Source organism: Myxocyprinus asiaticus, chromosome 39 (assembly GCF_019703515.2).
Source record: "Myxocyprinus asiaticus isolate MX2 ecotype Aquarium Trade chromosome 39, UBuf_Myxa_2, whole genome shotgun sequence".
In the NCBI taxonomy this organism is placed as follows: domain Eukaryota; kingdom Metazoa; phylum Chordata; class Actinopteri; order Cypriniformes; family Catostomidae; genus Myxocyprinus; species Myxocyprinus asiaticus.
The window spans coordinates 712,501-722,500 of record NC_059382.1 but is presented as its reverse complement, the minus strand read 5'-3'; the positions used below and the strand labels follow the sequence as shown (position 1 = coordinate 722,500).

The 10,000-nt window shown below is 36.3% G+C and overlaps 1 long non-coding RNA gene across 1 annotated transcript in view; it reads right to left on the bottom strand.

Annotated features, from left to right (window-relative positions):
• Positions 1–10,000, bottom strand: part of LOC127430079 (uncharacterized) — an 18,452-nt gene that overhangs the window by 5,360 nt on the left and 3,092 nt on the right. The window lies entirely within an intron of this gene.

Here is a 10,000-nt window from a genome sequence, read left to right as displayed (position 1 = left end):
AGGCTTACGCTGGGACACATGGCTTTTGTGTGTGTGTGTGTGTGTGTGTGTGTGTGTGTGTGTGTGTGTGTGTGTGTGTGTGTGTGTGTGTGTGTGTGTGTCTGTGTGTCTGTGTGACGCGTGCACAATCAACAGAATCGAACATGAGGTTCCATATCTACTTTAAACACATAAACACACAAACACACATACACACACACACACACACACACACACACACACACAGCCATATGGCACAGAACAACACATTATTAGTGTAAACTCATTTCCTGTTACTCAATTTCATTCACAAACACTGATTCATTATTTTCACATCATATTTTACTGCATATTTATCTCAACAAAATTATATTTAAATTTAAATCCTCAAAATCATATAAACATCCTCAAAAGATCCATCATTAAGAATACTCATTATAAAGAACAACTACTGTCAAAAAGTATTCCTGGCACAAGAAAGAATATTAGATGTACTGAAATATAACTTTGCTAAGTATAAAATTAGTTATATTAATGACAAAGAAAATGTACTTCATTTGCCATTTAACATATTTTTAGAACAATTTTGTTTACTACTGTAAAATTTTTAAACTTCATACTCATTAATATTTATTTTTGAATTCATAGTATACACACAATTTAAAAATAACTCAATTCAATTTGATGGAAATTTGTCAAACAAATGAAATTAAAAATAGACTGAAATGGTTGCTGCCGGCACGCTGCACAAGTCTGTGTTTGTAGCTCGCTAGCCTGCTTAGCATTGCTTATTCTTATACGTTCATCATTTTATCCTTTGACATTTTACAGCGTGCTTCATTTTTTTCCGCTTTGCTACTGTTTCAGCTAAGTGTATTTTACCGTGCGCAACCGTTTTCTATCTTTCTTTTTTTTTTCGCTTGTCTACATCTCGCATCTCGACTGTGTGCATTCGTTTTCTCCTCCGTGTTTTACACGGATTATTGCATCAATCTCAAATATCTGCTGATTAGGAACCATATCAAACTGATTTCAAACCCTCGCCGCTCAAGAACAACCATAACAAATTTCAGGTTTCAAGTTTTATTGGTCACATACATAACCATACACAGTACCACATGTAGTGAAATTCTTCGTACGACTTTTCTCCCCCAATTTACGATAAAAAAATGATATACATATAGATAGATAGATAGATAGATAGATAGATAGATAGACAGATAGATAGATAGAGATAAGGAGTAAAAATAGAAGTAAATAAATTAAATTACAATTAAAATTTGTAATATCGCTTCAAGTGTGTGGTGTTGAATAGTGAAATTAGTCCTGGTGTTGTCCTTGATTGAGGACACGGACGGCCTGGGGAAAGAAGCTCCTTCTCATTCTCTCTATTTTGTCCATCAGGGAGCGGAAGCGTTTCCCTGACCGCAACAAACAGAAGAGTCCATTATTAGGATGCCTGAGGTCTTTCATGATCTTCCTGGCTTTGGTCCAGCATCGTTTGCTGTAGATGAACTACAGGTCAGGGAGTTTGATGTGGGTGATGCGCACAGCTGATCGTACCACTCTTTGCAGAGCCAGTCTATCTTGTTTTGTGCAGTTTCCAAACCAGGCTGTGATGTTTCCTGTCAGGATGCTCTCAATGGTGCAGGTGTAAAAGAACAACAACAACAAACAATTGCGGTAAGTCATGGCATCCGCTCATGTTATTGCTTCCTACATTGCATGCCACATGTTTACTATAGCTTCTTCCATCAGCAGTGAGGGATTCACATGTGATAAATGTAAGGAATTAGTCAGGCTGATGGAGAAGTTTAATCAGTTAGAGACATGCATACGAACAGCGAGCAACACACTTTGGTTCTGGCTGTAGAGCCCCTCCAGCAGGGTGTTTGGGTGACATCTCGGCAGCATACACGTAGGGCAAAGTGACACCACTCTCCCATTCCTGTTAGGATTTCCAGTCAGTTCTCCCCACTCAGTTATGCATCCACTGAAAATCATGTTGAAAGAGCCCTAGTAATAGGTGATTCTATCGTAAGGAACGTGGAAATAGAGACTCAGCCAACATTGTAAAATGCATTTCAGGTTCCAGAGTGTCTGACATCAGATTAAATTTACAAGTGCTGGCTAATGCTAAACATAGATTTTCTAAAATTGTCATTCATGTTGGCACTAACGATGTCTGGCTTCGCCAGTCGGAGATCACGAAAGATAATGTTAAAGAGGTGTGTGAACATGTAAAAACAAAGTCAGACACTGTAATATGCTCTGGCCCCCTCCCTGCTCGTTGTGTTGATGAGGTTTATAGTAGATTAGTGTCACTGAATGGCTGGATGTCTGAGTGGTGGCCGGAGAACAGCATAGGATTTATAGACAATTGGAAGAGTTTTTGGGGTAGACTTGACCTGCTAAATGGAGACGGACTCCATCCCTCCAGGGCAGGTGCCGCTCTCCTCTCTAGTAATTTGGCTCATAGTCATAATAGTGATAGTATTTGACTAACTGGGGCCCAGGTCAGGAAGCAGACAAACTGGTTAATCTGAATGTCTGCTAGCTGCCTTGAGATGTCACACAGGTCACATAAACTACAACACATAGAGACTGTATCACCTAGATATCATATAGAGACTGTGTCTGTTCCCCGAACTACCAAACACAAACCCCTCACTAAATCATTTAGACATTTTTTTATTAAGGTCAAACTTGGAAAAAACAAAAAAACTGAAGATGAACATCATATAAAGATAGGGCTACTAAACATTAGAACTATTTCAACCAAAGCACTAATTGTAAATGAAATTATTACAGATCATAGTTTGGATGTGTTCTGTTTGACTGAAACCTGACTTAAACCGGATGAATATATTAGTTTAAATGAATCTACTCCCCCAGGTTATTGTTATAAACATGAGCCTCATCTGAAGGGTCGAGGAGGAGGTGTTGCTGCAATTTACAGTGAAGTTTTTGGTGTTACTCAGAGGACAGGGTATAAGTTTAAGTCTTTTGAACTAATAATGCTTAATGTGACACCATCAGATATAAATAAAAAATCTCTGATGTCTTTTGCGCTTGCTACAGTATACAGATCACCCGTGCCGTATTCTGATTTCCTTGGTGAATTTGCACATTTTCTGTCAGATCTAGTAGTTACTGTAGATAGAGCTTTAATTGTTGGTGACTTCAACATTCACATAGATAATGAAAATGACACATTGGGATTAGCATTTAGCAATATTCTCAACTCATTTGGAGTCAGACAAAATGTGACAGGACCAACTCATCGCCATAATAATATGCTAGATTTAATTCTGTCATATGGAGTTGTTGATACTATAGAAATTCTACCACAGAGTGATGACATCTCAGATCATTACCTCGACTCTTGTTTGTTGCGATCAATTAATGTCACTCAATCTACACCACGCTATCATTCAGGAAGAACTATTCTTTCGACCACTCTTTATTCTTTCACTAATAATCTTTCAGATTTATCTCATATACTCAGTAAGCCAAAAAGTCTTGAAGAAAATATAAATACAGTCTTCTCAAGCACTCTTGATAGTGTCGTGCATGGAGTGTCCGTAGCTACAGAAGCTGCCAGGTCAGCATATTTTAGCAAACTCATAGAAAATATCCACAACAATCCTAGGTGTTTATTCAGTATTGTGGCTAAATTGATTAGGAATAAAGCCTCAACTGAACCAGATATTCCGTCACAGTACAATAATAATGACTTCATGAATTTCTTTACTGATAAAATTGAAATAATCAGAAATAAAATTGGAATTATGCAATCGTCTGTCACAGCACCTCAGAAAACAGTGTCTCATAATTTTCCTCATGAGCAACCTCAATCCTTCACTGTCATAGGTCATGAAGAGCTAACAAAACTTATAGAAACATCAAAAGCCACAACATGTGTGTTAGATCCAATACCAACTAAGCTCTTAAAAGAGGTATTCCCTGTAATCTCAGAACCTCTTCTTAATATAATTAACTCCTCGCTATCATTAGAACATGTCCCATGAAACTTTAAAATGGCAGTTATCAAACCGCTTATTAAGAAGACACAACTTGTTCCTGGAGAACTGGATAATTACAGACCGATTTCAAATCTCCCATTTATGTTGAAAATACTAGAAAATATAGTGTCCTCCCAACTATGTTCATTTCAGTCAGGATTTAGGCCCCATCACAGTACAGAGACTGCACTTATCAGAGTTACTAATGACTTGCTCTTATCATCTAATCGCGGCTGCATTTCTCTTCTAGTGCTTTTAGATCTTAGTGCTGCCTTCGACACCATAGATCACGACATTCTCTTGAATAGGATTGAGAATTATGTTGGCATTTGTGGACTTTTTTAGGTCCTATTTATCAGACCGCTACCACTTTGTATGTGTAAATGTGGAATTGTCAAATCAAACAAAAGTTAAGTATGGAGTGCCACAAGGGACAGTTTTAGGGCCTCTGCTTTTCTCCTTGTATGTGCTTCCCCCAGGAGATATTATCAGAAATTATAGAATAAATTTCACTGTTATGCCGGCGTTACCCAACTTTATATTTCATCTAAACCCGACAAAATTTCACAATTCTCCAAATTCATAGCCTGAGGTTACCAGAACTGGACAGATCCAGCTCCGTTTCTGCTTGTGTTGGACTCCACTGCTACATGTCTCTGAGTGATGATGACTAAATGCAGCCGGTGCCAGCCAGACATCACTTCAGTCTATTACGATGGACTTCAGAGGATGAACTGATGCCAACTCCAACTGTAAGACATCGGATACTTCATATGCCACTGCCTGAACCTTGGACTTAGGATAGACCTCACTGAACCTCACCGAAATTACCAGCCGGTTGAACTGAGATGCACCTCACTGATCTCTGCCTGCATCACCTTTGTCTATTTATGGACTACACTCTTATAATGGAATACATAGACTGTCAGTTAATTGCCAACAAATCCCTTCATCAGCCAACTAACAAAGGACAATGTATCTAGTGTGAACTTCTGCAGTTAATCCAGGATAAACTTCAAAGACATTAGTCATTAATCTTACAGTTCATACAAAATCTTTGTTTAAACACTGACCCTTAACACTTAGTTTAATAATTTTAACACATGACCTGCACTGCACATAAATAAGTAATATTGTCATTATATTCATGATGTTAGTCAGAGGGGAACTGGCCCCCACAGTGAGTCTGGTTTCTCTCAACGTTATTTTTCTCCATTAATCAACATCTTATGGAGTTTTGTGTTCCTTGCCACAGTCGCCTTCAGCTTGCTCACTGGGGTTATAAATACAATTATTATTTAATTATTTAATTTCTATACACATTTTACAATTATATTTAATCAAACTACAAAATGATCACTGTAAGACATTATAAATATTACCGTTTCATTTTCTGTTAATGCATGATTTTCTGTAAAGCTTTATTTATTTAAAAAATAAAATAAAATACATTAACATGCAATATTAATTTGAACTTAAATTATGCAACATGGTCTCATAGAATTACATTTTTGTATAATGATTTTTATATGTGTCATTGCACGTATTGCGTCATTTTCCTGGTGAAATGAACACTAGAGGCGCAACAACAACAACGACTTTTATTCACTTTCACACAAATCACGAGTAAAACGGCAGATTATCAGTTCATAAACACTAACTTTTCACCCTGTTCCTCACACAATGCTGCCTTATGACATCTAAACACTTACTATAGCGCATGACTCATTTTAACATTTGCATTATATAATCAGCTACATTTAAAGCTCGTTCGAGTCTGATGAAACTGTGCGAGAGCTCGACTGATAGAGCATTGCACCTGTGATGTAAAGGAGCGGGATATGAGTCCTGAAGAGCACGCCAGTCCACATGTGAACACAAAGTGTCATAGCGGTTGTGTTTTTCATCTCACATTTGCCTTTTCTGACATTATTGGTTAGGTTTAGGTTTAGGTTTAAGGTTTAGGGTAGGTCAGTTTTGTAGATTGAAAACTTGATCGAGCATTAACCTTAAAAACCTCATCTGTTTAGGAGAACATTTAACTCGCTTTTAGCGCCACACAGTGGACATTTCACCTCTGACACAACATGGGTAAAAAAACGTGTAATGTCATTTTGCAAAAATGTTGTCACAGTTATGTAATTTTCATGAGATCAGGCTGAAATTATTTATTTTGTAGAGATCACAGACGGACAGAAGCAAGCACAGCTATGCAGTTAACATAGTTTACCCAGACAAGAAATGATTTATAAAGTGTTGCTATAAATAATAACAGTCATTATTCAGAGACATTTCAAAGCTGAATGCCCTGAATGACTAATCAGAATCAAGTATACCAGAGAGCCACATAACCAATTCACAATATAACACAACCTCATGTACCTTATGCTTAAAAACACACAGTATTACACAGGATGAGTGTGTATGTGCTGCGGCTGTATAATCATCTCAACACACACACTCACACACACACACACTCACTCAGACGGACACCTGCTGCTGTCTGCTGTGGATTATCAATCTCTTCTCAATCTGTCTCGGTCCAGATGTCTCAGATGTCTCATCATGAGAGTTCATGGACAAAATGTTTTTAAAACAATCATTTCATTTGATCATTACATTTCCTCACGATTGTGACACAATTGTTTTTTATGATGTCAGTGATATTTTTCCTTTTTATTATTGAGAAATGTTCACAGCTTAAGAGAGAAATTACATGTAATTAAATGTATGAGGTTTCTTTAAAACATGTGTAACTAAAGAAATGATGTGCTTATTAGTGGCGTTTGTTAAATGAAAGATTATGATCAAACCTCTAACAGTAAGTATGAAACGTTCAGTGTGTAAGTGTTGCTGCAGTGTTTGTCCTCTAGACATGAATGACCCGCAAATCATGTGTCTTGTAGATGAGAAATGTGACATTAATTATTCATTATTTAGAGGCGTGTTATTAATTATTAATGAACTGAAATATTACTCTTCTAATTGGTCAGACTAATGATTTTGACCTGGTGGACAATAAAACAGGTGAAAAACTCCCATAGACTTACATTGAATGTGGAACTCAAGTGAACGACACTTGAACCAGTAAACAACAGCGTTCGGTGAGTTACTCAAAAAATGAATCCAATATACCCTCAAAAAAATTATAATTTTAAGATTTACTTAATTAATAATTAATAATTTTTAGATTTACTTATTCTAATTAATTTAATTTAAAAAAATCCATTAAAATGAATTGTGTAATCTTTAACAAAATTACATTTAAAAACTAAATGTTTTAAATTTGTATGAATTTAATTTAGTTAAAATTACACAATTCAATTTATGGAATTTTGCTATGAAATTGAATTAAAAATAGGCTCATTTTTGAGTCAAAAATTTTAATCAGTTTACTGATTACTTCAGTGGAAAAGTAATCACATTACTAATTATTTTAAAGTTTGTTTTTCTGTTCGATGAATTCAAAATAATGTAATCTTTAACTAAATACAATTAATACAATTTTAATATATTTATGTTTTATTAATTTACTTTTGTTAAAGATTACTTACTGGAAATTTGTTGTGAAATTCAAATGTGTAAATCCTAAAAATAGGCAAAAATATTTTTTTTGAGCATATAGACGGCCTTCAGCTGTCACAGAGATGCAAACAGATGTACATATGAACGTAATTCATGTTTTACAGTTTTCTCAATGGCTTTGTCTCATTTTTTGAAACAGTATTAACGTGCAATTGTCACAACTGTTTTATGGGACATCACAACTCTATTGCGTGTCTGCAAAATGTAGTAACTCACCCAAAACATTTAATTCATGCTTCAAAACCTACAGTAGTTACTCTGTCAGTAAACTGGCCAATGCCATGAAAATGAAAAGGTTTTTTTTGTCATCGTGTGAGCCGTACTGGTCAAAATGTTTAGATGTTTTTTTCACCATGGCAGTCCACCCTGGAAATGTTTGTCATATACACATTTCATTTTTGTTGCACTTTTTTGTTGACACTGACTGCTTACTGTACTATACATGAATGTCAGTTTTGTCTAGCTGAATGCTATTGTGTGTCACACACACGATTGAGAAAAACTGTAAATGTATATTATGTAGAAATATGTGTAATCCAAGTAATGCACTTGAAAGTAATTAACTTCACTGAAAGTCAGTAATCTGATTACAAGAATTTAAAATGTAATGTGTTACACTAGTTTTGTTTGCCCAACGGTTATTAGATTACAGTAACAAATTACTGGTAAACAATCACCATGGCAACCCACTAACAACAACAGGCCACCTTAGCAACCATATAGCAAGGCCCTAGCAACCACCCAGAACACCCTAGCATCGTGGCGACAAGTTTGCACGGACAAGAATCACTCACACTTTCTTTAAAAACTGTAAAAATCTAGTTTAATCTGATGTGGAAACATACAACATATTGGCCTAAAACGAGAGTTCTGCTCAGATCTTGACGAAACAAAGTGTGTGACGTTTCAACAAGCAACTTTAATGTCAATATGGACTTTAGTTAACCCACAAACAATCAGAAAACAGCAAATTATATCTAAAATATTCAAGTTTTAGACACACAAACACAAACGCAAGGTGTTTGAGAGAAGCTCCGCCCACCCTCTTCCTCCTCTCTTCCTCCTCTCTCATTCTGTTCTGCTCTTTTCTTTCACCTAATCGAGATCTCCATCCATCTTTCTACATACCTCTGTTTGTCAGTCAAATGTCTTAAAATCCATCTGTTTCTCTCTCTGTTTGTTTCTGTCCATCCACATGATATTCTTCAGTGTATTTCCTCAGTTCCTTCACTGTCACACAACTCACTCTGAACTCTACACAAAACTCCACAAAACACTCTGTCAGGTGTGTGTTTTTGTCTCTTTCACTCTCGGTGTCTCTGTGCGTCTCTCTATCGTGTCCTCTGCTCCCAATCTGACTACAAATGCCTCTTTCCTCTCTTTATCCCGAGGTAAGATACTTACTTTTCAGATAAAGCATATTATGACAAATCGGCTGAACTGTGTGTGTGTGTGTGTGTGTGTGTGTATCCAGTGCTGTAAACACCATGATGGGGTGATGGAGAGATTTGCACAGCTGATGTTTGAATATTTTATGCGTGTTCAGTGGAGAATGACAACTGTAGAACAGACCAACAACAGACCACATTGACTTCACACACACCTTCTACTCTCTCTCTGTCTGTCTCAGTTCGACCTGTCAGATCATCGAAAACCAAGTAAACACTGTGACTCTGTGGCACTTTCACAACAACTATACACAGCAACTATAGTCATGTTTCCATCCAAGTTATGAATTTCGTAAATCGTAAAAATAATTAGCAAAAAAAGCAGCGTTTCCATCCCATGTGTTTAAGGGAACAAAATTGCTACTTCCAGGGAAATTGGGGCAAAATAGAAATAATAATGAAAGTTGTATCCACTGTGGCTCTTCCATTAAATATAATAAATTACTTCAAAACGCTCTGACGAACTTGATCATATCTGGAGTGAAAACATGTTCACAATCATTTTCATGACAGCAGATCTATGTGATGATGATTTTCTGGGCAGATTATGTATTAACATGACTTATTGAGGCAAAGTCACATGACTTTTTTAATGCACATTTATATTCCTTTAGCAATATATTTGGTAAATGTGTTTCCATCGTAGTTTATTAGTCTTCTTATCAAATAAAAACAATTATCCACTTGAAGCAAGTACATGCAGTTTTTATGCACGTTTTGGAGATTTGCATCGTGGCGTTTCCATCCAGCATTTTTATGCAATGATGCAAAATTTGCATTCAAATATGTGGATGGAAAGCCAGTTACTGACTCAACTAATGGAGTTTGGAGTTTTGGGCAGGACTACCTGTTTGTTTGACCAATGGATGATGGGGGAAGTGTTCAGGAAATGTGATTGAAAACAGTAATTATTTGTGCAATTCCACTTTAACAGCAATGCTTCTGCAGGCAGTAACTAAGATT